The sequence below is a fragment of the Notamacropus eugenii genome, chromosome 4, assembly GCF_028372415.1.
Source record: "Notamacropus eugenii isolate mMacEug1 chromosome 4, mMacEug1.pri_v2, whole genome shotgun sequence".
NCBI classification, from domain to species: domain Eukaryota; kingdom Metazoa; phylum Chordata; class Mammalia; order Diprotodontia; family Macropodidae; genus Notamacropus; species Notamacropus eugenii.
Genome location: NC_092875.1, coordinates 406,665,839 through 406,693,371, shown reverse-complemented (window position 1 = coordinate 406,693,371; position 27,533 = coordinate 406,665,839). Strand labels below are relative to the sequence as shown.

The following is a 27,533-nucleotide window of genomic DNA, read 5'->3' as shown; positions in this document are numbered from 1 at the left end:
AAAGTATACTGACTGACAAACAAGAGTGTGTCTAATGTAGCACTGCCTTTGGCAGCTGTCTGTCTTAATTTGGCAATTAAATAAAATATTTGCCGGCTAAGGTGTTTTCTGGGTTCTTTTGGTTTAACTTCTATAGGAAATAATTGTAGTCAGTGTCCATTTCTCATTTTTTAGTTTATTTTTACTTCATGAGTCAATAACTCATTTAATTCAGGGTTAAATCTTTTAATAGTATACTATATCATTTTCTTTCAAGTCAGTGGAGTACCTAGAGCTAACTCAAGAATAACTCCCATGTCCATAATGTCTTTTCCTGTTTATTAAAATGTACTTTTCCCAAATATTTCTCATCATCCTCACCTTCCCCTTCCTCTACACTGGTATATCAAATATCAAAATATCTGTTGATTTGGAGGGTCTTATAAATTTTTTCATAGAATTTTTCTGCCACTCAAACAAACACTTATTAAGCACCTCAATGATTCATTCACCCTTCCATCTGGCTTCTGCTTCTAGTACTCAAATTTTACTTCAAGGGTCTTAGTAGAGTCCCCTGTCAGTATCTTGTTTTTTCAGTATAGGACCTTCAGAGCTCTTCAAAGGCAGCTGAAGTCTCCCCTCTTTCTGAACACTCAAGTATCAGCTATCTGAACCAGTTATAGCAAAATTGTTGCAGAGGGAGAAAAAAGCCTAAGAGGGAAAGAGTCTTGCAGATAGAGCTACTACCAGAAAGAAAAGGGCCTACTTGGCATTGATCTGACTGTATTCTAGGAGAAAATGTAAAATGAACAGCTGGGTTGCAAATGTCCCAGTGAGGCTTGTGTGAGGAACTGTAATCATCCTATGATTCTTTATTGCTGTGTTCCTTTTCTGTGTAAGATTAAAATTTTCTTTCTATATTTGATTCATATGTGTATGATTCATATTCTGAGTGTTGTGTTGTTTTAACTGTCCCCACCCTCTTCCCATATTGACAGGACCCCTTAGAGCAGAACCAAAAATATAATTGTTGTGCAAGAGCCTGAGGTGGAGAGTGGGGGGAAACACAGTGAGTTGAAGCACTAGTTCCCCTATTGAGAAGACAGGTGTGGGGGAAATAGAAACCACAATGATGTCGCTACATCATGATTGACTTGCAATGTAGAAATCCCCCCCAACAACTTCTTGTTATTCAGTGGTTTTTGTGACCCCATTTAGGTTTTTCTTGGCAGAGATGCTGGAGTGGTTTGCCATTTCCTTCTCCAGCTCATTTCATAGTTGAGGAAACTGTTAAGTGACTTGCCCAGGGTCACACAGCTAAGTGTTTGAGGCCAGATTTGAACTCAGGAACTCTAGCTAAGGTGTTTTAGGCACTCTAGCTGTCACTCCTAACAACTTAATGGCCTATTATCAGAAAATCCCCAAACCCTATGTGTGGATGTCATAAGGATGGTCTTATCCATTATTTTAACAACTATTTACTGTCCTTGGATAAAGGACCCTGAAGTTCTGCCTTAAAGGACAATTTCTACAATTGCAAAGGTGTTTGATCTCTTTCCCCTTATCTTCTGACCTTGGATAGGAAATTATTTCTTACTCTAACAATAAATCTTACTAGTTGCATTCCAAGTATTTCCCCTTTCCTCTCTTGAGTGATTCCCCCTCTTTCTCTACCCCTCCCTCTCTTGTGAAATGCTTTACTTATCTATACTGAGTTACTTCAGAATGCTGCTGATTAGCTATGTACTCTAAGTGGGCCTGAAAGGTTATAAAAACCAAATCTGAACCCCAGGAATCTAAATTTGCTATTAACAAATGCAGATTCCTTTTTACTTTCAGTCTGGCATCCTACCTTTGACCCATAGTAATCGGACCATCGTTGATGGGGATGCTTCTACTAGGAACTTGAGAGAATTCTCAACACAGATAATCCTAGAGCAATGAACCCAGAGTAAACTGTGAGGGCAGATATAGGACAGGGATTGGAGAAAGTCTCTAGCCCCTGTGGCTTCGTATGAAGGAACTCAAAAATAATCTCAGTGGTAGAAAGGGACAGATGAAAATAGAGAAATAACTTATGTCACTTCTTTCTTCCTACTAATCTAATACTTTAAATATGTCAGAACTGCAGAATTTCAGAGTTGAAAGGGAACAACACATTGGACAGCTAGTCCAACCTATACTGCCCCTTCCTACCCAAATCCCTACTACAACATATAAGACAAGAAATCATCCAAACTCTACTTGAAGACTTCCAACGAAGGGAAACCTCCCTCCAAAGGCAACACTTTCCCCTTATACAAAGCTTTGTTAGTTTTTTCCTGAAAAACTTAAATTTGCCTCTGCAACTTCCAACCCCTGCTGCTGGTTCTTCCCTCTTAGGAATGAATAATTGAAAAATCACTTACTATGTGCAAAGCACTGTGCTAATTCCTAGAAATAATAGAAACAGAAAAGCATGAGAGAATTTGCAAGAGCTTATATTGAAACAAAAGTCTAGACACATAAGTTTCACCTGCAAGTTAAATGAAAAAGTTCCATGCGTGTTACGGTCTGGCAAAGCAGATGGTAAAGCATCTTCATTAATGTCATTTCTACTGATGATAATTTTTGTTTCTGATGCTGAACTATTTGATGGTGAGAGGACTTTGGTGGAGATAACTTCTCTTCCCAGTGTTCAGTAGCTGTGATTACTGAGGAGGAAGGGGCTGTAGTACCTGAAGAAGCAGTGGCCAAGTGACACATTTATAAGGACTGTTTCTCAAGATCATGGCTTCCGTTGGTAGCGATAGTGGTGGTAGCCCAGTAGGCCCCTTCTCTACAGGAATTGTTTCTCTCAATGATGGCTAGAATACTAACAGGGCTGATAGTCTTAGGGGCAAAGCTATTGGCATAGCTCTTGAGTTCAGGGATCTGGACTTTCTCCAGGCTCCAAGGGTCAAGATGGTGGAGGGGATTTGACTTGCCAGGCACATGCTACCTCTTGACTCTCCCTTGGGGGTCCTTGCTGGTTCAGCTAGGCTGACTTGCTTGGTTCTAGGTGACAGTTGATTGGCAGTTGGTGGGGACAGCTGACCCCTTCTTTGAAGGAATTGTTTCCCAGGCTGTGGAAGTTGGCATAGAAACAAGACCAGAAACAGTTTAGGCAGGGGAACTGCTGCTCCCAGTGCTCCTGGGCTTATTTGTCTGACAGTGGCAGTTAGTATTGATGGTAATGAGGAAAGTGTGCTTTTTCTCCACAGTGATTGCTCTCCTCAACCAGAAGACCTGGGCTTAAATCTTGCCAAAAGCATATCCTGGCTATATGACCCTGGGAAAAAAACAGAACACATTTCATCCCTCTTTCATATACTAGCCTTTCAAATACTTGAGGGCAGCCATCACTCTCCCCTGAGTGTCCTCTTCAACAGTTGCTTCAACCAGTCCTCATGTGGTATGGTCTCAGGGCCCTTCATCATCCTGGCTGCTTTCATTATTTATATGTATTCTATCTTAGGAATGGCTGAATGAAAAATTGTTTATTAAAAGTTCTCACTGTGCTAAGTTTTGAGATACAACCTTGCTGACCCTGACTGTAGTACATTAAGACTTCCAACTTTTTTTCTAACAAACTATGATCTTAACCATGATCTTGTACTTGTGAAGTAAATTGTTCAAATCCAAGTGTAAGACTTTACCCTTAACATGCTTTGCATGATTTTTTTTTTTTTTTTGGCAGGATCAGGTGGCTCTACTTAGGTGAATGAAAAATAATGATTACAACTCAAATGATAGTGAATGAGGATGCTCACCAGAGCTATTTATTTAGTAGGGGCTGCTAGGTGGTACAGTAGATAGAGCACCAGTGCAGGAGTCAGGAGGACCTGAGGTCAAATCTCACTTCAGACACTTGACTCTCACTAGCTGTGTGACCTTGGGCAAATCACTTAATCCCAATTGCCTCATCCTGGGTCATCTCCAGTCATCCTGATGAATATCTGGTCACTGGATTCAGATGGTTCTGGAGGAGAAGTAAGGCTGGTGACCTGCATAGACCTCCCTCACTCAAAACAAAGTCAAGTGCAAGTCATGTCATCATTTCTCTGATGGTATGGTCTTCGGCAACAAAGGACAAACACCCACCCCACCCATATTTATTTAGTAAATTCCTTATGGTTCATAATGTCAATATAATTGCTGCAGAAAAATAAATTTTGGTTTTCAGTCTGAGCCTTTGGGAGCTTCTGTCAGTTCTAACAACTCACATTAACATGGTCTTAGTAATTGGATCCTTGCTTTTGGTGCATTTTTGACTTATTGTTTTATTAAGTCTGCTTATACATCAAATCTGTAGGATGATAGTATCTTCTAGGCACTGATCATGAAAGCTGCTGAAAGCTGAACCCTGTAAATTAAAGGGAAAATATTGTTGAAGAGCCATTTAATAAGGCCCATGACACATAAGGGACAGTTAGGTAGCACAGTGGGCTTGGAATCAGTGTGTGGGATGGCTCAGGTCCCTACATAAATCAATTACTCAGAGGCCTCTCAAAGCGATGACAGAAAAGAGTTTTATTCGATTCTCGAGAATCTGGACAATCCCACAGCAGTTCACCTGGAGTAGGAAAGCCGAAGACAAAAATCAGGACAGTGATTTATAAACCCTAACGCAAGTCCCTCCTCCCCCCACTGACCATTATCCTCATTAGCTGAGGATATGGTCTTACATTCTAGACACGAAATCTAACCAATCCCTTTGAAATGAAGACATCGAGGAATTACGCAAGTTTTGTCCAATCATTGAGACCCCAGTACACCACACAGTTTTATACCTTATATGGAACTATTCTATTCCAAAAACACTGCAGCCCCGAGCCTCCAGGCCCCACCTCACCCCTGGGAGAAAACCACAATCTGAGGAGTCTTCACCAAGTCTATCCCACTCAATCCCTCATCTTATTTTATCAGCCTGAAGACTTCTCACGGATGTTTCAACCAAAGTTCTGTAACATAATCTCACACTGTCTATTAATCTCCTCATCCCAATCAGGATCATTCATGTCTCTTGTCTCCACAGGTGCCCAACCTTCCTTTTTTAATACCCTAAGTCGAATGGCTCCTTCAGTCCTTTCTTCTACTCTAGCAAGTTTTAGTAAAGAATTTCTAACTATTTTAGTAATTAGTGAAATCAAACAAGGTAAACAAATAGGAAGTAATACAATACCACTAATTGCTATAAGGCCAAACCACAGTAACCTCTTCCACCAGCTCCCCTCAAACCAGGACCACCAGGATGTATTGAAAGGGGAGCCCCAAGTTTGTATGGGAACATGAGCAACCTTCCTGATATTCTTGGTGATCTCTTTCACTATCCTTCCATTATTATCAATTTTTTAAGCAGCATGTAGATAAATTGAGTTTCCCACAAACTCCTCCTTCTTCTGCAAGTAAATAATCTAAGATTAATCTATGTTGCAGTACTGCTTCCCTAGTTTGCGTGGCTTGATCAGCCAGTAAGTCCAAAGCCTTTGCTGTTTGATTGGTTATAATTTCAACTACTGCTTGAAGTCTGATTAGTCTGTTTAATAGATATATAGGGGTTCTATAACCCCAGCTTCCATGTTGAGCCCAAGTTGCAGGCCCATACTCTCTGATTATCCTCTCAGGAGGCCAAGTATCGCCCCACCCATTTGCATTTCCAGTCTGAGTGAGGGAGGTGTCGATGTTCCTCTTTCTTTTTGCTAGATCATCATATAGAGGAACCCCTAGATGCTGTTTCCCTGATTCAGGCAAGAAAAAGAATTTAGGTCTCACCAATCCAATGTAACAAACACCTCTCCAGTTTAGCGGAAGGTGAGTATAGGCTGTCTGTCCACATATCCAATAATGCCCTCTCAAAGCAGGATTTTCCTCTAGAAACAGTCTTACTCTATAATCCACAGCCGGAAAGTATTTCACATCATCCGGGCCTAATGGTCCCCCTTTCATGATTTCTGACTTACACCTCCATAGTTGTTGTTTCTTCTTCCATGTACCGTGTTGATAATTCTCCCCAGTCCTATTGATTACACTCCAGAAAGTATCAAACATCATCCTATGTGTTCCATTCTCCCACTTCCATACCCATTCTTTATATTCTGTGTTATTCTTTGTACTATTCATATATATATACAACTCCACAAATTGTCATGGTCGTGACCCCCCTTCACATGGTTTTCTGGGATCAGAGGGGTTGTAAAACTTATACCCACAACTTTCATGATATTCCCCTTTTGTTCTCTCTTCGTATGAAGAGGATGGGAAAAATGAATGGGTACAGGGAATCACACTACCATCTGAACAGGTAATACTGTTCTGATCCCATCTATCTGCATACTGGGCACAATCAATACGAGCCAGGGTTTCTGGCCTTCGTGTGAATGTCCATTTACAATTACTTTCTCCCAACCATGTCTCTTGCAACTCAGGTCCTGTTTGGTTTAAACAATGTTCACCTGGAACTGATTCGGACAAAGACCATTGGTGTTTCTCTTGGCTAGTCTAGTTAGTTGTTTCTTAATTTCCTGATTCATTCTTTCTACTTTGCCTGAGGAAGGAGGATGCCAGGGAGTGTGAAACTCCCAAGTAATCTCCAGTGCTTTTATTAATGACTGCAAAACCTTGGCAGTAAAGTGAGTGCCTTGGTCCGAATCTATCCTCTCCACCGTGCCATACCGTGGAATTATCTGTTCCAATAATATCTTACTAACTGAGGAGGCAGTAGCTCGTGATAAGGGAAAGGCTTCTACCCATGAGGTCAGGTGATCTACTATGACTAGCAGGTATTTGAGACTGCCCACTGATGGTAGTTCGGTGAAGTCCACCTGAATGCTTTGGAAGGGTCTGTATCCCGGGGGCCTGCCCCCTTTGTGGGGGTGGCGTTGAGCAGTCTTATTCGTCCTTCGACAAATCAGACAACCCTCCACCAATTGTCTGGCCAGTGTGTATAAGCCCGGTGACACAAACTTGGTCAATACAGCATCACACAGGTTTTGGACATCCCAATGACTACCTTGATGTAGGTATTGCAAGACTCGTCTCATCCCTGCCTTGGTCAGTACCTCACGGCCATCCGGGAGAAACCAGCGCCCTCCTTCTGTCTCCTTGGCTCCCAAGTCTTGAGCCTTTTTCTTCTCTTCCTGAGTATAGGATGGGGAGGGGAGATTGGGAGGCAAAGTAGGAATTAATACCAACATTGCAGTCTGTCCAGGTTCCTTTTCCCCAGCCTTCCTCGCTTCCTCATCAGAAAGGCGATTACCTCTAGCCTCAAAGGTGTTCCCTATTTGATGTCCTTTCACATGCACAATAGCAATTGCTTTGGGCAACAGTAAACTACTCAATTCTTTAGTCAGTAGGGTGGTATGAGCTAGTTCCTTTCCCTTACTATTTACCATTCCTCTTTCTTCCCAAATTTTTCCAAAAACATGTGCTACTCCCCAAACATACTTAGAGTCTGTATATATAGATCCTTCTTTCCCTTCTAATAATTTTAAAGCTTGATGCAAAGCATACAGTTCACAAGTTTGTGCTGACCAAGTCTTAGGTAAGCTACTAGCTTGTACTAGAGAACTTCTATCTCCATCTATTATGGCATACCCATTCTGTCTCTTTCCTTCTATCACCCGGGAGGACCCATCTATAAACCAATTCACTCCCTCAAAGGGGATTCTTGTAAATCCTCCCGCACTTTTGTCTGATAATCAATTATATCCAAACAGCAGTGTTCCAAATTTACAGGCTCCTTGGGTGAGGCTGACAGAAAACTAGCTGGATTAAGGTTATGGCCTTGGGACAGTATTAAATCATCCTTTTCTAATAATATGGCCTCATACTTTAAAATTCTTGAATCTGTCAGCCATCTCCCAGCTCTCTGATTTAAGATAGATCGCACCTGATGAGGTACACTCACAATCAAACAGCCTCCAAAAGTGATTTTTCTACTTTCTTCTACTAGGAGGGCAGTGGCTGCCACAGCCTGTATGCAAGTTGGCCATCCTTTTCCAAATTCTGTGTGTTCTCACACACGCTTCAAATGGAGCTTTAATACTGACAAAGTGTGTCTCCAAGCATGAAGCTTGAGAGTTATTAACTAATAGCAATAATTATAAATGAAAGTAAACAACTTTAAAATTTTAAATGCAATAACCTTCCATAACTTTGTCTACTGGCTTCCCAATCATGCTAAACATTTTCTGAATTGGTATGGGGGAATAGATAGTTCAAGGTTCAACTTACCCATATTCCTCCCCTCCTCTTATTTTTCCTTTTTCCATACCTAAATCCAATCAATAAATACCTCTTCACATTCTTTCCCTTATGAATCCTTCCCTTCATCTATCTTCCTTTTATATGAATATGGGAAGAAAGCAAAGTTGACTGACGCATTAGCAAATTACAGGGGGGCAGTCCCCTTGTCATAAGTACAGATACAGAGATTTAAATTAATGAACTGTCCATTTAGAGGTTCCATCTCATACAGCAGTCTGGGGAGAAATATCATCTTATGTAATTTTCTGATCTGGATGCTCCTTCAAACAGTCGTCAGCACAGCATCTCAGCATCTTCTTTTCTTTATCTTCTTGTAGAAATCCAGATGTCCACTCTCCTACAGAATTGAACTTAATACCATCTTAGATTACTAATCCTATCATTCTTACAAAAATCGAAATTGAAACTTTGACAAATTGTCATTTTTTTTTTTAAGAAAAATAAGAAATTCACATTAAAATGCAGCTTCTACATTTCACAGCAAGTCATTATTCATTCCCTCATTAGGAAGATGAGATTTCACTAAGGAGTCAACACCAGGCTCCAGTACTTACATAAATACAATAAATAATCATTTTTAACACAGTGCACATCACATCATAAAACAATTCCAACTTCTGATCATGTGATGCTTCTTTTAAAGCATTTACAATATAGTCTACAAACCATTTTTCATTTAGCATTAACCAACTAGGTCAAAATAATAACTATGCATGCTAGCCTCACAAGCCCTTAACCTAATCATCTCCACACCATTACTAAGAATTAGAGGACCCTAACTTATTGTTGTTGTTCTAAAGTCCTAAACCTGTTAGCTCAATTTTAGACTTAACCTCAGATGTTCCCCTACCAACAATCTATTATTCAACAGATCTGGTATTATTACTTACAAAACTTCTGATTTTAGGAATTTGCCACTAAGAGTAGGGACATTGCAGGGAAACATCTCCCTTACTTCACGTCAGTTCCAGGCAGGAGTAGGTTGTCAACTGGCATTCAGCCAGGCTTCAAGTCTGCCAGGTGTCAGTGGGGAAATTGAGTCAGGAGAATCCTACCTCAGCCCAGACTGAACAGTCGCTCTCCCAACCTTCCCATGAGATCACCTTTTTGCAGTTCATACCAGCATCTCACAGGCTTACTGGCATCATGGATCAGTGGCTCAGACCACCTCTCTTGCTATCCACACCTGGAGTTAGACTCAGAAGAACAGTCAGTGAATAGTCCCACAAAAATCTTAAAATAGCAAGCTCCAATAATCAGTTTCAGACATGACTAATTTCACATTGGCCAAGGAACATCTTTGAAGCAGGTCTAAGTAGCCTACATGCCTTTCTATACATGTTCTAGTTCCTGATTGAATAACAATCATAAGTCATTGCTCTAATAGATTTATATCTGTTTCCCAAACTACTTTATCCCTTTCTAACCCTGCTCAATCTAAAAGAATGAGCTACACATGTGATAAGTTCAAACACTAACTTGAATTTTTATGTTCATGTAATGAATTCAAATCAAAACAATCATTTAACTTTCAATGCCAAATATTACCAGAGGCTACCTACCTCTAAGAAAATTAGACTGAAATTCTTTCCCCAAACTGAAGATGCCTCTGATTTAGTCTCAGTAATTAATTCAGTTAATTGTTTTAATACTAATTGCTTTTACATCATTTTGTAACCTGTAAAGATCTCACTCCAAGTTGGGACCTTTGTCCATTACCCCAAAAAGTTTTAGTCCCATTTGTCTAAAGGCCTTGGAAAACCTCACCTTGAAAACTCCTTGGTTTTTCCACGTGAACCGGCTCTCCTAAGGTCCACTCTATCACTATACCCAAGTCTATTCTACTTCCCACTCTTAATTCTATCAGTCCAAATCTCCAGTTCACTGGCCACTCCCATCAAGCCCATTCCTGGAGCTCCCAGACCACCTGGCCCCCCCCCCCCCCTTTTTTTATAAGGGATTCCTTTCCTTGAATCCCCCTGTAAATAAAATACAATTACAGCTAACTTTGAATCCCAATTTTGTTCTGTGTAACAATGATACAATATCTATTTATTCCCATTAGATTTAGAAAGAATGTCCCCAGGGATTTTATTTACTTCTTAGATCTTAAATTTGCCCTAAAGAGCCAATCACTGAAGATCGTTTCTTATACATTTTCAAATTCTCACCAAAGCAAGTTCTATATACAATCTCCTCAGCTGCTGGGGCTGTACTTGTTACTAGCCTGAGGACTGCTTCTTTTCCCACATATTCACACAGTGTACCAGCTTTAGGTTTTAGCATTAGAATTACAAATGGCAAACATAATTTTGTAAGTGGTAACAAATTGTTTTAGCTATGAACCCGAACAATAAATTTCAGATGACATCAATTGTATTTTCATATCCTATTAGAGAAACTAAATTCTTCCCACTTTTGTAACTTACAAATATGAATTGGATAGGTAGGCCTTTCAAAAACCCATACGAAAGATTTTACAAAGTATTTCTTAATACAGCAAATATTTCCTCTCTTATGAACAGTTTACAATTTATCACAATCCCCTTGAAACTAACTGACAGAAATCACAAGACCTAAACCCACAGCCTTTTCACATTTGCCCATAAACTTTCTTTTACAAAAATAACTTTAGAGTAAATGCTTGATTCATGGCAAAAACAATTTTAGCTAAAATTTCCTTTTCAACAACAGAAATAAACTTTTAACATAATACATGCTCAGATGAAACAGGCTTGAAAATCACACCTACATATATATACCCGTACATTTTTAAAGCATTCTCATTTTCTTAATAAGAATGCTACAACAAGAAAACTCTTACAAAAAAACAATTCATAACAACTCTTTTTAACCAATTCACAAACTAGCTTAACAATGCAATTTCTAATACAATATTTAGATGGATTACCTAAAAATTTAAACTTATTTAAGTTTACTTAAAACTTAAAAGAAGCCATTAACCTATTCAGCTCTTTTTATAACCAAATGTAAGTTTCAAATTATCAAATTTCTATTACATCTTTTTAAAACCCCAATCTATATGTAATAAATTCCAAAATTTAAAATCGTGTAACAGTTACATTAGATTAATGTTGCATCTAACAAATACCTATCCTTTTGTTAATGGAGCTAACATTTTTGGCAGAAATGCTGCTGGGTGTCTCTGCCCTCCTCTTATTTGTGCCATGATTCCCAAGGCCACCCCTTTCTGGCCCTTCCACTCTGCAAAGAAAAAGAAAAACCTAAACTTATTATCTTTTTACTTTAAATACATTGTCTGGCATCAAATATATTGATCTAATTAAACCTAAATCCAAAACTCTCAGCTCTAAGTTGCTTACTTGAGATTTTTTTACTTTCTAATCTTCTGCTTACTTCCACCAAACTTTAATAAATTCTAACCTATCTGAAGCATTAAATTAAGAATGACACATTTCACCTATTCACAATTCCAAATACGACCAGAATGAATTCACTTAACTTTCTGCTATTTCCCATTACACTAAAATTTCTTCTTTTGGGTGAGGCAGGAAATGGTTAATTGGTTGCTAGCATGCCTCTTAGGTCTGAGGGAAAAGGAATTTTTTTTTTTTCTCTCCCTCCTTGTCCCTCCACCCCTCTGAAACTAGTCTGGAGGGGTTGAAGAAAGGGAGTAACAGGAATTTCAAGGACAGTTCAGCTCAGCCTTTCTGCTCTTGCTGGCTGGCTGGCTAAATTTACAACCTTATCAGATAAAAACAGAGACACACAGACTTTCATTCACACAGAAATACCAACACAACATATACAGAAAAAACATTTAACAGAATAGAATAGGACATATAGGTTTAAATTTTTGTCACACCCAGTCCTCGGAGGAACCATATTTGGGCCAGATTGTGCCTCCTCCTCCAATGTCTTTTCACCCCATATGAAACAACAGTACTTAATCATCTTCTTCTACATTCTTTTCTCTATAATTTTGGTAATTCATGCCAATTTTGTAATCGGTTTCCCAAGGGACTATTTACCGGTATTTCCTCCTGACTCCACTCCGAAGCTCTATTCCTGGACTGCTTTTGTCCCATTTTGGTCGAGGGTTGTCGCCAACACCTCCGAGTCTGAGACTCAACGAATTATGCTAGCTCCCTTGCTAGCTTCTCTTGCCAGCTCTCAGGTGAAGGGTTGCCCATCACCAGCAGTCACCCAGCAAACGTTTTTTGGGGGGGCCCTTCACCCTGGGGTCCCTCAGTCCACTAATTTGGTTGGGAGTCGTCACCTTCTCCCCGAGTCTATCTAAGACTCAACGAATTGACCCCCAGACCCCCCCCCCCCCCCCCCCCCCCCCCGCGCTTACCGCTGGGTCGTATACGCGTACAAGTTGCCTGACTGCAACTTCAACACCAACCGGCTGGCATTTTTACACACTTCACAGCTTCGGAGTCTTTGGAGTCCTTATCTCTATTCTTTTCTGTCTTCACTGAGTTCCTCTGCTTCAGGTCGTTACCTTGCAGAGAGGGAGGCCCGGCAGCTCCTTTCAAGGACAATGGGGAAATCTCCCCACGGGCGCCCAAGTCCTTGGACTGAGCTGTCAGCCGTCTCTCAGAAAGGTCACAGATGCCGGTACGTGCCCCCAAACTGTGTGGGATGGCTCAGGTCCCTACATAAATCAATTACTCAGAGGCCTCTCAAAGCGATGACAGAAAAGAGTTTTATTCGATTCTCGAGAATCTGGACAATCCTACAGCAGTTCACCTGGAGTAGGAAAGCCGAAGACAAAAATCAGGACAGTGATTTATAAACCCTAACGCAAGTCCCTCCTCCCCCCACTGACCATTATCCTCATTAGCTGAGGATATGGTCTTACATTCTAGACACGAAATCTAACCAATCCCTTTGAAATGAAGACATCGAGGAATTACGCAAGTTTTGTCCAATCATTGAGACCCCAGTACACCACACAGTTTTATACCTTATATGGAACTATTCTGTTCCAAAAACACTGCAGCCCCGAGCCTCCAGGCCCCACCTCACCCCTGGGAGAAAACCACAATCTGAGGAGTCTTCACCAAGTCTATCCCACTCATCAGGAAGACCAATTTTCCTGAGTTCAAATCCACCTTGAGACACTTACTAGGCATGTGACTGTGGGCAAGTCATTTAACCCTATTTTCCTCAGTTTCCTTATCTGTGAAATGAGCTGGAGAAGAAAATGACAGACCATTCCAGTGTCTTTGCCACCAAAATCCCAGATGGGGTCATGAAGAGTAGAACTGAAATTACTTAACAACAGACACCTCTTAGATCAACTTTCTAAACTCTTGATTTGAAAGACAAATACCCTCTGCTCCTTCATAGTTTTGGGACAGCTAGGTGACATAGTAGATAAAATGCTGGGCCTGGAGTCAGAGAGACTCATTTTCCTGAGTTCAAATCTGGTTTCAGACACTTACTAGCTATGTAACCTTAGTCAAGTCACTTAACTCTGCCCCATAAAATGTGCTGGAGAAGGAAATGGCAAACTATTCCAGTATCTTTGCCAAGAAAACCTCAAATGGGGTCACAAAGAGTCAGATAGGACAGAACAACAATAACACACAAGTGCTAAGTGGAAAATTATTAGCTCAAAGATGACTATATGAGCCCAATATAAAATAATAACTATCCAGCATACAGACTATATGAAAGAAGTTCCTAATGTAGAAGTACGGGCAATATCTTCCCCTCTTTCCTTAGTTTAGAAATATTAAGAAGTAATATAATTTCAGTGACTTGGTCTAAAATCTTTGGTCTCATTTGAGTGAAAGATCTAATCAGTTTTCCCTTGAATGGCTGAGTCGTCAATGTCTTGGTTTTAAGTCCTATTTACATCACTCATCAAAGGCTTAGCTAGTTTTTAAGGGAAAAGGATAGATTAGCCCAGAAAGTACTCCTCTCTGAAAAGGATCAAACTAAAAGAAAAGGTACCTTTTGATTAATTCAATTCAGAAAAGTATCTTTTGAACTAACCTTTGACCAGATTGAAAGGAGAGTCCTTAGAGGGAGTGGTTAAAGAGTGGTGAAATGGTTTCAGGAAAATGATTCTCCAGGGTACGTGGAAAGTCAGGTTATTTTGTAGAACAAATCGAGCCCTTACCTGAACTTTTTTTCATTATGGAATCTTCACTTTTGTTCTGGGAATACAATAAATTGTGAGTAGAAATATTTTGGTCAGAAAGATTTTGAAAGACAGGAAGGATTTCAATACCTTTGAATTCTCCCTCTGAGCAGAAATGGTCTTCTTTATCTCTTCATTTATCTATCTATTTATTTAAATTGTCTTTGGCACATTTGTTCCTAAAATACAAAGTACAGTGTGTTTCTTCTACACTAGCATAATATACACTTACAAATGTATCAAAAACATATATGTGTATGTGTGTATGTATATATACACATATACATATAACATAATGAAAATGGAGTCATTAACAATAATTCTAAAAATGTAAGATACACAGTTATTCTTGGAAAGAGAATGGCAATAGATTAACAAAAGATACATGATCTAGACCTATTGAGCTCTCCCTGGTCATGAGCCTGTTGGGCCTATCTCAGAGCAGAGTTAAAGGAAATGAAAGAAAAAGGGAAAAAAACCTGATGATTGCTCCTTTGATCCACTAGAAGAATAGCCTTTTATTGGCCTCTGTCCCAGATATTGGGCAGCCACCAGATTCTCTATTTTTCTACACTCTATCAGAGAAGAGAACTAGGACAGAGAGGAGAAAGAAAAGAGAGACAAACAGATAGACATAGAGAGACAGAGAGGTAGAGATGGACAAAGAGAGAGAAGAGAGAGATGGGAGAGAACAACAGAGATTGAGACAAAGACAGAGGTTAAGAACTCTACTCCCCTGACCAACTGGAAGAGAAGAAAGAATTCAAGATCCAGAAAGAGAATATAAGAACAGGGCCAGCACAACTATAATACACTTGGGATAGAGGATTTTCTCTAGATTGTGGATATCTGGGCTGTAGACTTCCTCCTCAAAACCATTACCATGTCCAAAATTATGACAACTATCTCTGAAGGATTCTCTGAGGGATGAGCCTATTACCATTGTACCACTTTGCCCCAACCTCCAACCTTAATGTACTGTCCTTTACACTACTATGCTCTCCTCCTCTCCCCTCTCCCATCTTAATTTGTCCCAGGTGCAGCTTCAGCTATGACTACAATTGCACCAGTAATAGCTATTGAGGAACAAGCCTCTTCTGTTTAACCTGAGGGAAAAGAAAGAACTGGGAGCAGAGACAAGAGGAAGTAGCTGTCATGGACAATAAAAAGGGAAGAGAGCCAGGTCAAGAAAAAAAGTTCAAGAGATAGGTCTTCCAGACTAGGTTTCTTAGCTCATGCCTTGTGTGAGGTCTTTTTATCTCTTGCTTTCCAAGCTCTTTGGTGCTGAATATCATTGCATGTAATGTTGCTTTTCCAATGTAAAAGGAAGTGCTTAACAAACACTTTTTTTCATTCATGCATTCAATGAGGCTTCTTTAGCACAGCCATCTTTGATCATGTCAGCACCAATTGACATTTGTTAAGACTTCCTGTATTCCAAGCACTGGGCTGAATGCTAGGGATACAGATAGAAAAAGTTAAACTCATGGAATACCAAGATAAGTTCCAAATGAGTACTCAATTTAGATATAAAAGGCAACAGCATAAACAAATTAGAGGCACAGAGAAGAAGTACCTGTCAGATCTATAGATCTGGGAAGAGTTCATGACTAAACAGGAGTTTCACAAGAAGTAAATGGACAACTTTGAATTACATAAAAATAAAACTTTTTTGTACAAACACAGCTGAAGAAACTAAAATTAGAAGAGAAATAGGAACTTGGAAAAATCCTTGCAGCAAATTTCTCTGATAAAATTTTCATTTTTTAGATATATAGGGAACTGAATCAAATTTATAAGAACAGAAACCATTCCCTAATAAGTGGTCTAAGTATATGAAAAGGCAGTTTTTCACTTATCCATAACAATATGAAAAAATGCTCTAAATCACTAACAATTAGAGAAATGCAAATTTAAACAACCCTGAGGTACATCCCTCCCTACACAACCTCAGACTGGCTAAGTTGACAGAAAAGGGAAAATAACAAATGCCAGAGAGGCTGTAAGTAAAAGGCACTTGAGTGCATTGCTGGTGGAGGTGTGAACTAAAAAGCAATGTGGCCTTCAAACCAATTAAGCCATGTATGTCTTTTGACCCAGTGACATTGCTACTAGGTCTGTATCCTAAAGATCACAAAGAAAGAAGGAAATGATCCATATTTACAAAGGTATCTATAGCAGCTCTTTTGTGATACCAAAGAAGTAGAAACTTAAGGGATGCCCATCAATTCAGAAATGGTTAAACAAATTATAGTACATGAATGTGATGGAATACTACTGTGCTGTGCTGTGAGAAATCATGAAGGGGATGCCTCCAGAAAAACCTGGAAAGACTCATATGAACTGATACAAAGTGAATTGTGCAGAAACAGGAGAACAATTTATATAATAACAAAACTATTGTAAACAAAAAAAAAAGAGAGAGAGAAACAGTTCTAGCTCTTAAGGAGCCTAAAATAGCAGCTCTCACTTTGTGAGTAAAGTGGAAACTATTGGAGGCAATAAATAGTTCATGGTAAAGAGAGTCTAAATTAATTTGGTTACAGTGACAGTACAAAGGAAGGGATGGTGAAAGAGCTTCCGGAGGTAAAACTGAACCTAGCAACTGATTGACTGTTGTCATTTAGGAAGAAGAAAGGCAACTGTAATGGCGAGTAAAGTAGGATATTTTGCTGTTTTTGTTTTAATATAATCAAGTATAAGGCCTCTATTTGAGTGTGACTGAGGAGGATCTTTCCCACTCATTGTCTGTCCTGGGAAGACTAGTGAGAAGGTCCATACTTTTTATTAATGAGGCACTGGTTCTCTGAGGATGTGATATCCTCTGGCTCTGAAAAGTTTATAAATACTCTGAGGGTGAGGCTTTACTTGGGGGGCTTAGTTTTTAGAAGAAGATCTGTGTGTCACATAAGCAGCCCCCCCGGCTTTTTGAGAACCCAAATGTTGGTGCTTCCCTCTCTGGTAAAGATGTATGTATGTTAGTGTTCAGACAGTCTGGAATCACTGTCTGTTGATTTTTGATTTCTCTGAAATTTTGACTTGGGTTTTCTCTGTTACCTGTGCTTGATTGTTAGCCCCTTGAAAGTTGCTTTCCTTTTATGAATGCAGATGTAAGAACCTGTGGTAGTAGGTTCCCCTGTGTATGCTGGCGTGCTTACTGATACAGCAGGGGACCTAAATGGTTTTCAAAGGTATCTTGGCATATTTTGGTTCTCTGATTCTTTAGAAAGGAAGAGTGCAAGGAAGAGAGAGGGTGATGAGTAGTCATTGATGTCCTGGATTTTCTAGAAGTGAAGCCTTAGAGATAACTTATATGTAATTTCATTAATATGAAATGTTATTTATTTTTGCCATATTATATACTTTTAACATTTATCATGAAATTAAAATGTACATGCTTATAGTATTGTTTGAATTCAGTTGAACAGATGGAATATATTCTTATAATCAATAGATTCATGAAACTATCAAAGTGTGGAGGGATTATGATCTAGAATATCTAAATGTATAAAATTAGTGAATATGAATTATTTCATTGCATAATTAAGACCAGGTCCTGAGCCTAATAGGAAACAAATAATAGTCAATAAATCAAAACAAATTAGAACTGGTGAAGTCTGATAGGTAGGAGAGGAAAAAAGATAAATCCTAAGTTTGGCACACCGTTCCAGGATAATTGCCTGGACTACGGCATTGCTGGCATTTCCATGCAACAGAATAAGGACACTGGCAAGATGAGGTAGAGGAGGAGTAGGCACTGAAAGTGAGAAAGGGATCACAAGAGGTTGCTGAAGACAATTTTGGTGTTATCTACATCTTCACATAGATCCTTCCTTCCTTCCTCATGAGTGAAATCAGGTTAAGTGAAGACCCCCTCAGGCATGAATACCCCAAAACCCCCACCCTTCTTGCCAAAGCTAAAATAACTAAGTATCCCCCTTAGGCAAATAAAATGCTCCAGGATATAGGAGAACTACTAATGTTCCAGTCACGTGACCTGGTGTACCCTTCCCCTTCACCACCCCTTATGCCAGCCACATCAACATTCTTCCCTTAAATTCCATATTTGGTAACAAAAACCCTCATTGGTGAGCAACGATCTTTTCTGTGTTCTTTGTCTCTGGGGTGGATTCCCGCGCTTAGACTGTATGCCTGTATAAGGACTATATAATGCTGTACTGTGCTCCACTCAGGAGCACTCCCGACACCACCCATGGTCTCGCGGGAAATGCCCCTTCTCATGAGATTGTAATAAATTCCTTTTTGCCTTCTACCTTGAGAAACCTCTGAGTTTAATTTGAGTAAAGGTCACTGTATCCTACACACTCTCTTCTTCCCTCCCTCTTCCTCTTTTTCCTAGCTTTTATAAAGTGATATTTACTGAAAAGGTATAGCAAGAACCAAATTTACACTTCCCCTAACATTTGGAGGCATACCCTCCCTTACATAAAACTCAGTTCTTGGACCATGTGCTCAACCTTCAAGCAGTTACTATAAAGCATTCTCCCCTACTAAGTTCACTTCCAAAAGCTGCATAGCCAGAGGATGAATTGCTATCCTTTCTCTTGCCTTCCTGAACTCCAATGCTACATTTGATCATCAGGTAGCTGTGTGGACTTCACTTCCCAGAGGGCTTGGTTTCCATAAAATATAGCATAAGCTAACTTCCAAGCCTTTGGAGATTTGTTCTCCTGATCTTTTGAAGATCACAAAGTCGAAGCCTACTGTGATGTTCCTTCACCTAAAAGCCAGGAAGATTAGACACAGAAGAAGCTTATTCTGGAAAGGGTATCTTGATCCTTGGAGTTCAGACCAATGCATCCAGGAAAACAGCTGGAAGGCAGTTTCCAGGCAATCAGGCCATTAATGCTTCCTCCCCAATCTGGAAAAATGGCCAAAGTGCAGGTTTCCTCAAAGATCATTTCTCCCTTCTCCAGTTTCACATGCTCTCAGCACTAATAGTATTTACAAATTACAGAGTGACGGAGTCTGAAATGTGAAATCATTTCAGCTAAATGGCTTTGTATCTAGCATTTCAGCTGAGTACTAAATTGCACTTAATGAACACCATCTCTTTGTTTTTCTTTTTTTTCTTTCTTTTTTAAGAAATTATCTTCATGACAACTTTGAGAAGGAGATAACGCAAGCATCCTTTGAATGTTTCATAGGTTTTTCATTTTCATGGTTGGGGGTATGCCTTTCAATAATATAGATTATAACTTCTCCAACTTACTTTGCAAATCATCTTCATTAGTTGTGACCAAAAAAAGCCCATCACTCTGTGGCCAACCTGGTGATGAGGCTATCTCCATGAACTTGTCAAACAATAGACATAGGGCCTATACTTGAAGCCTTCCAGCTAAGTAGAACCTGCCAAATCTTGTGTTCTTCTGGCAGACCCTTTGAGAGCCCAGAGTCAAGCCCTTACTACAATAAAGCATCAGAAAAAGACTTTTGTGGAAGAGTACAAATATTATCATCATTTTACAAGTGAGGAAATTGAAACTCAGAATGGTTGTGACTTGTCCATGACTGTAGCTAGGAAGTCTTAGAATTGGGTTTTCTAACCTCTTAGAATTTAGAATCGGAAGGAGTCTTAGATGTAATCTAGTCCATTTCTCTCATTTTGCAGAGTAACCTGGTTTATGTATGTTTCATTGGACGAGGAAAAATTTTTCTCAAAATTTGTCTTGCAGGACAAACAAAGATTTGCAGTACAAACATCATGTTTGGACTTGAACACCTTGCAAAGGGATAATGCTCAACTAGGACAATGGATTTTTTTTAGCCCATATAAGATTGCAAGCCATCTCAGGGAGGGAGGGAGAGAAAATTTAAAACTTATGGAAGTGATTGTTGAAAACTAAAAACAAATAAATTAATTTGAAAAGTCAAAACAAGTGTTGTTAGATAGATTCCTGGTCAGAAGTGAACATAAAGAAAAAAAATCAGTGAGTCAAAACATGAAAGTGATTCTAAAAAATGAAAAATAAGTGGAGGCAGTAACATTAGTCTTACTTTTAGTGAAAGTAGCACAAGAGAGAACACTCTCAGCATTGAAATCCCTGAAGTTCTCATAGGAGATTCCCCTTCCAAGCAATAACCCTTCCTCCTCCTCCTCCATCTTGTCTTCCTCATCCCAGCCATGACTCTTCTTAAAGGTAAAGTGCAGGTTAATTTATTTTATTTTCGGTTTATTTTGTGTACTAATCATTGCTATTGTATTTCAGGCACATTAGGGACAAAAAACAATTAAAATTATAAATAATTATTTTTTATATGAATATTTTTGGGGATGTGGTACCGATCATCCAATTTTACATTACTTCCTATAGGAAAATTCATTTTGCAGTATGAACAAATCACATGACAACCAGAATCTCAGAACAAATTAAATTCGCAAACCTTGGTTCTACTGAATTGCTAAAGCCTAGTTTATAGAATCTTAAGCATAACCTTGCTGGTATCTGCAATGAACACAATTGTTTGGTGATTTGAACATTCCCTGAAGTGGCCTTTCTTTAGGATTGTGTAATGTAAACTGATCTTTTCCAATCCAATTGTCACTGTTGATTTTTCCAAATTTGCTGGCATATTGAGGGCAACACTTTAACAACATTATCTTTCTGGATTTTAGATAGCTCAACTGGAATTCCATCACCTCCATTAGCCTTATTATTGGCAGTGCTTCTTAAGGCTAACTTGACTTCATTTTCCAGCAGGTCTGGCTCTAGACCAGTAATCACACCATCATGGTTATTCATGATGTTAAAATCTTTCTTCTATAGTTCTTCTGTATATTCTTGCCCACCTCTTCTTAATCTCTTCTGCTAAATCCCTATTATTTTTGTCTTTTATCGTGCCCATTTTGCATACCCTGATATCTCTAATTTTCTTGAAGAGACCTCTTATCTTTCACATTTTATTGTTTTCTTCTGTTTCTTTTAGTGTTCTCTTAAGAAAACCATAATTCTCATCTACTGCAATGGCCTCTTAATTTATCCATCTTTCTCATTTTCCCCACTCCAGTACTTACTCTATACTTCTACCAGGATGATTTACCTTAAGTGCAAATCTAACCAGGTTACTTGATAAACTCCAGTGACTCCCTACTGCCTTGATGATGAAATATAAACTCTAACTTTTAAAATCCTTCACAACCTGGCCCCAACTCCTTTGTATATTCCAGTATCATTGCACATTACTCTTCCTCACACATTCTACGATCCAACCCAAATGTTCTTGCTGTTCCATAGACAGTAATCTCAATCTCCCATCTCCACACCTTTGCCCTGATTATTCCTAATCCCTGGAATGCACTCTTTTCACACTTTAACCTTAGAGGTGAACTTAATCCTGCTTCTCTTTCCAGCTGTGGTTAAAACACTAGTTTTTTACATGAAGCTTTTCCTAATTTCCCAACTGCTAGTGTCCCCCTTCTCTAACTGCCACTGCTATTTATTTTCTCAGTATTTATTCTGTGTATGTGTACCTGTTACCTTCTCTTCCCCACCTTAGAAGGTAAGCTCCTTAATAGAAAGGATTATTTCATTCTTTGTATTTGTATTTCCAAGAAATAGCACAGTGACTGGCACCTAGTAGGTACTTAATGAGTGCTTGCTTGATTGGTTGATTAAAAGGGTATAGTAATTTTTGTAATTTTTATTGTGTATTGCCAAATTATTCTCCAATAAGAGCCTGTAAATTTGCAGTTCAACCAGCATGGGTGAGTATACCCACTTTTTTTCACCTTTCTAGTATTCAATTTTGTTGTTTTTAATTATTTTTTGGTGTTTTGAGGTAGTATCATAAAATGATTTCAATTTATATCTCTTTGACTTTTATAAAGATTGGGCATTCTTTCAAGTGATTATTAACCTAACTTCTCTATTACTGTTGAGGATACTGTCATCCTTCCAGTCTTCCAGTCAAACTAGACTCTTTACTCTCTCTCTCACCCCTCCTATATCCAATCAGTGGTCAAGTTTTGTTTTCTACCTTCATGACATCTTTCCTATATGTTCCACTTCTTTTATTTGAAACTGCCACTATTCTTGCCTCCCCATCATGTTACACCTAGATTACTGAAACAGCCAGCAGATTGTCTTCCTTGCCTAAACTTTCTCCGTATTCCAGTTGCTATCAAATTCATCTTCCTAAAGCACAGATCCAACCATGTCACCCCCTATTCCATAAACTCCAGTAGATCCCTATTACCTTCAAGATCAAATTCAAAATCTTGTTTGGCTGTTAAAGCTCTTCATAACTTGACCTTTTTGTCCCTTTCTAGTCTTCTTAAACCTTGCTTCCTCCAACAGCCTGTCATCCAGGGGACACTGGCCACCTTGCTTTTCCTTGACAAGACATTCTATCTCCTTACTGAGAATTTTCACTGCCTGTCCTCCATGCCTGGAACGCTTTCCCTTTTCATCTCTATCTCCTGGCTTCCCTACTTTCTTTCACCTCTCAGCTAAAATTTTATTTTCTACAAGAAGGCTTTCCTAGTCCCCATTAATGCTAATGCTTTCCCTCTGAGATTATCTCAAATTTATCCTGTGTATGTGTTGTCTGTACATGGTTGTCTGCATGCTGTCTCCCCCTTTAATGTAAAGTTCTGCTATTGTTTTTGCCTTTCTTTGCATCCCTAGGACTTAGGACAGTGCCTGGCACATAGAAGGCAATAAAGAACTGTATGCAAGAAAGTATATTTTCAGCAATCTCTAGTGAAAGATTATAGTTTTTGGTGGTACTAGGAACCCAATCTCCTATTTCCCATAGGTGAATGTGGGACTCCTCATTAAGTATTATTGATAGTTTGGTTGTCTCCCAGTGCCACCTCATGGTCTTACAGGGGTTTTGTGAGGAGGTGACACTCCTGGCTTTCTTATTGCTCAGCCATCTGATGAGAAGTCCTTACTCACTCTTTCTGGACATTACCATGACTCTTTCCTTCTGGATCATTCAGCACAAATGCTCTCTTGGCCACCCAGACTTTCCAGTCTTACTCCATCACAATCCTTCATTCTTTCAGGCTGGTTTGTAGCAATTAACACCAGCCTGCAGCTCTTATTAGGCTCTTAATTAGGTAGGAAAAGGTCCAGGGAATAAATAAAGTGAGATTGGAATGGTTTCAGCTTCTCAATAACCATTATTACAAATCTGTATTTGAATATTTGATATGTGGAAAAGAGATTAAACTTGTTCTGCTTGACCTCAGAAGGCAAAACTAAGCTTAATGTGTGGAAGTTGCACAGAAATACATTCCAGTTATCTACTTCCAAAAGCTGCCCCAAACAACTTTAGAAAGCACTGTGGGCTTCCCATAAGTGGAAGTCTCCCTAGAAAGGCCGAATGACACTTGTCTGGGATGATGTAGAGGTGCATCTGTTCAGGACAGTTTGGACAAGGCAAACTCTTAAGATTCCTTCTTACTCTGAAATTCTGTGATTCTTTGTTTTCATAAGTAATTTCTTCAGCAGAAGACTCTGAATTAAGCTCACATGGTAAATGAGTTTAAGTTAGGTGGAAGAAGGTGATGAGAGTTGGATGGGACATCTGAGTAGTGATCCCAGAATGTTATGGCAGGCTGAACAGTTAAACAGAATTTGCTGTTGATATTTGAAGTTGCTGTTCAGGTTTTGATCATTCCCTTCTGTATTCAGTCTCTAGCCATCAGCTCTACCTCTGGTTATAACTCTGTAGGGACACAGACTGGTTCAGCTTGGCGTGGCTTTGCCTGGGTATCAGATAGTGACTGATTGACATGATGGTGAAAGGAGAGGGGTCACTCTTTCCAGCCTCATTTCACATAACTTCTGTTCACTAACTTTGATCTAGTTAAATTGGCCTATTTGAGGGCCCCTCTACATATCTTTACGTCTCCATGCCTTTGCACAAGTCTTCCCTTGTGTTCAGAATAAACTCTTTCCTCAATTTCCCTATGTTCCTTCAAAGGTCAACTCAGGTACTACACAAAGTCTTTCTAAAGTAAACTCTTCCCCCTCCTCTCCTCACCACTGGTAGTTCTCTCTGCCTCTGGAAATTAATTTGTATATACTTGGATTTATTGTATTTATCTGTGTTGTGTATTTGTATTATCTCTGTAGTAATTTACTGTATTTATCTGTGATTTGAGGCAACTATCCCAACTCCCACTTATACTGACAAGTCAGGTCCCCAGAACATGGCTCTTATATCTTCTCTCAGTTGTGGTTGGGTTATGTCTTTCTTATTTTATAACTCACAAACCTCCACTTGGGTGCTTCCCATCATTATTATCAGTTGTTTGTTAGTCAGCCAGGATTTAATTAGTATCTTAGAAAGGACTATTTAATAAGAGTAGTCTACAAGCATCCCCCAGCAGTCTGAGACATGCTTTCCTATAAGTATATGGAAAGTAGTCTTAAGCTTAGTGCCAAAGCAGTAACTCAGCTCCTCTAAGTTCCTTTCCTTCTAGGTACAAATGTAGTTTTCTGTTTGGATCTTTGTAGAAACTTGACTATGTATGAAAATATGTTTTTGGCTCATGATGCAGATACTGCCACCAGTTACTTCTTTCCCTGGGAAGTTGCTAAGATGCTGATAAAAAAGTCTGAATCATGACCACACAGACTTCTTCTGGCCACTGGTGGGTGAGAAGGCTGATTTTTTTTCTCAGGGATATGGTTAGAATGCTATTTCCTGTCTTGCTGCTTGCTTGGATCTCTGTTTCTATTTAGTCTGATGGTTTTATATGGTTTCCAGAGGACATAACCAAGTCCTGAAGCCAACCTGAACCGACATCTTGACACACTTGGGTATGTGTCCAGAACTTGTTCACATCTGATGAATAGCTGAATGTGTTCTTCCTTGATAAAGAGATAGGGGCAAAGTATCTTATCACTTTCTTTAAGGAGGGTGGAGTGATTTTTTAGATTTACATCATCAGCTTCCATCCTTATGTAATACTTGACCACCTTGGCCCCCACTTCTTGAAGGTCAGGTTTGTTACACTTTCCCTTTCCCCAGGGATTGAGGGGTGTCTAACCTCTCTGCAAATGGCTCCAGAACCTGCTGATGTTGTTCCCTCAAATATAAGAAGAGGTTCCCCATACCCCAGTTCCATTTATCTACTAACAGTCAGAGTTGCTTTTACAAGGAAATACTAATTTCAAGAAGGTAATTGCAATTGTGCAAACTTACTGTATAAAATGTAGAAGGCAAAAATCCCCCTGTCCCTATACCATCTCAAACTCTGAGGAGCAGAATGAGACTACATCAGTTCTTATAGAGCATAGTCTCAAATTTCAAATCTTAAAACCCAAATCTTTGGGCTTGAGTCCCAGGCACTCTGGTTTCTCTGGGTTTGCCTCCTGGGTTGGTTGACTTCAACATCCTGGCTCCAAGATCACTATGACTCTCACTCTGAGGACGAGGGGAGATTATTGTCTGCATTTGAAGCTCAGAAGGACACACAAAACAGAAATAGAGATATCCCTAGGCCTTGAGCTGGGGTAAAAAGAAATTAGGTAGAAGGAATCTCCTTCCTGGTTCAGTTCATGGTACCCATGTGGGTGAATTATGATCTCCACTCTCTGGACAGCATCAGGAAAGAGCATACCTGAAAGACTTAAGAGAGATTGTCCCAGTATGGCAGCCTGTTCTGACTACACAGCCAATCAAAGGAGTCCTACTTATCACCCAGATGGTCAGAAAAGTAGAATGCCTCCATGTTAGGTGATCTGGGTATGCACCAATGGTCCCATTACATGTAAAATCTTTAATGATATTTGAACTATGTTCCCTCTCTGTCTTGGCCACACAAGCACAAGAATTCTCAAACTCTGACATAAACATCCCAGAGTTCCAAGTACTTTGAACAACAGATATTTTTTAACTATGATAATCATCTTAATATATCTTTTTTTTAGTCTTCTGTGTATTTATTGTTTAACAGCAGAATGCCCAACACAGATCATCATAACTGCCAAATAGTCAGCTGTGCAAAATAGTACATACAGTGCTTAAGTACAAATGGGAGACATGATTTTTTAAAAAAGAAATACTTAAACACAAATTTATGGTCCTACAAAAGAGCATTTAAACTAGATGGTCTAAGTTGACTTGCCTCCTTGGACCCACAGAAACTGTTATTTTTCCCAAAACTAACAGAATCAATAAACTGAATCATCATCAGTTCCACTGTGTGAGTAATGAATCACAGTAAACGAGATCCTTTTTCTAAGAGATTTTTCAGACTCCTCTACAAACATGATCTGGCTTGGATAAAAAGACAACAGGAATTTCTTGAAGGTCAATGGTCCAAAATGGTTAAGCATTCTACATGATCTATATTCACTGGTTCTTTAGTTAGGATGTACTTAGATTACTTTCTTCAATTCATCACACAAGACAAGCATGAAAACTCCACCCATGCCTCTAAGAACATTGGACCACACACCCTTGAAAAAAGCTTTGCCACCCTCATCTTTAGTGATCTTCTTCCAGCAGTCAGTTGTCCCAGTGTACATGACATTAGCTCCTTTGCACCCAGACTACATCATCATTTTCCGACTTTCTGTATCAAAGGGATAGGAGACCACACCTGCTATAGCAGTCACTGATTGTACAGTCATTCAGCTCATCACAGTATGAGTGTTCTTCAGACCTGGGAGCATACCTTTTGCTGTATCATAGATTCCAAAGTAAGCTGCTCTATAGATAATGATTCTCTGCACTGAGACATTGAAACCTTGATGTAAGCCACAGATTCCATCAGATGTGGTGATTTTCAGAAGGCAGTCTCTCAGACCTTTGAATTCTCTCTCAGTGCCAATTTCCCAACATCAGGTGCGAAGCAGGTTCTCGCAAAATCCAAACAGAGAGAAGTGGATCCAGCTGCACCACCAGAGGCAAGATTGCTAGCAAAATACCTCCAAAACTCTGTGTGCTTGTTTACTCCTCCCCAAAACACCTGCTTATAATTATCCTTAAAGGCAAAGTTGATGGCTCTGGAGGAGAAATGAGGCTGATGAGCTTGCACAGCCCTCCCTCACTCAAAACAAAGTCAAGTGCAAGTCATGTCATCATTTCTCTGACGGCATGGTCTTCTTTGGCAACGAAGGATGAACACAAGGGCCTTGGTGGGGAA

At 39.4% G+C, this 27,533-nt stretch overlaps 1 long non-coding RNA gene across 1 annotated transcript; it reads right to left on the bottom strand.

The window, feature by feature from the left end:
• Window positions 1-2,443: 2,443 nt before the first annotated feature.
• On the bottom strand, window positions 2,444-13,018 carry LOC140501732 (uncharacterized). The gene is made up of 2 exons (XR_011966336.1): window positions 12,605-13,018; window positions 2,444-3,289 (listed from the first exon to the last, which is right to left on the bottom strand). It is a non-coding gene; the product is annotated as an uncharacterized lncRNA (long non-coding RNA).
• Window positions 13,019-27,533: the final 14,515 nt, after the last annotated feature.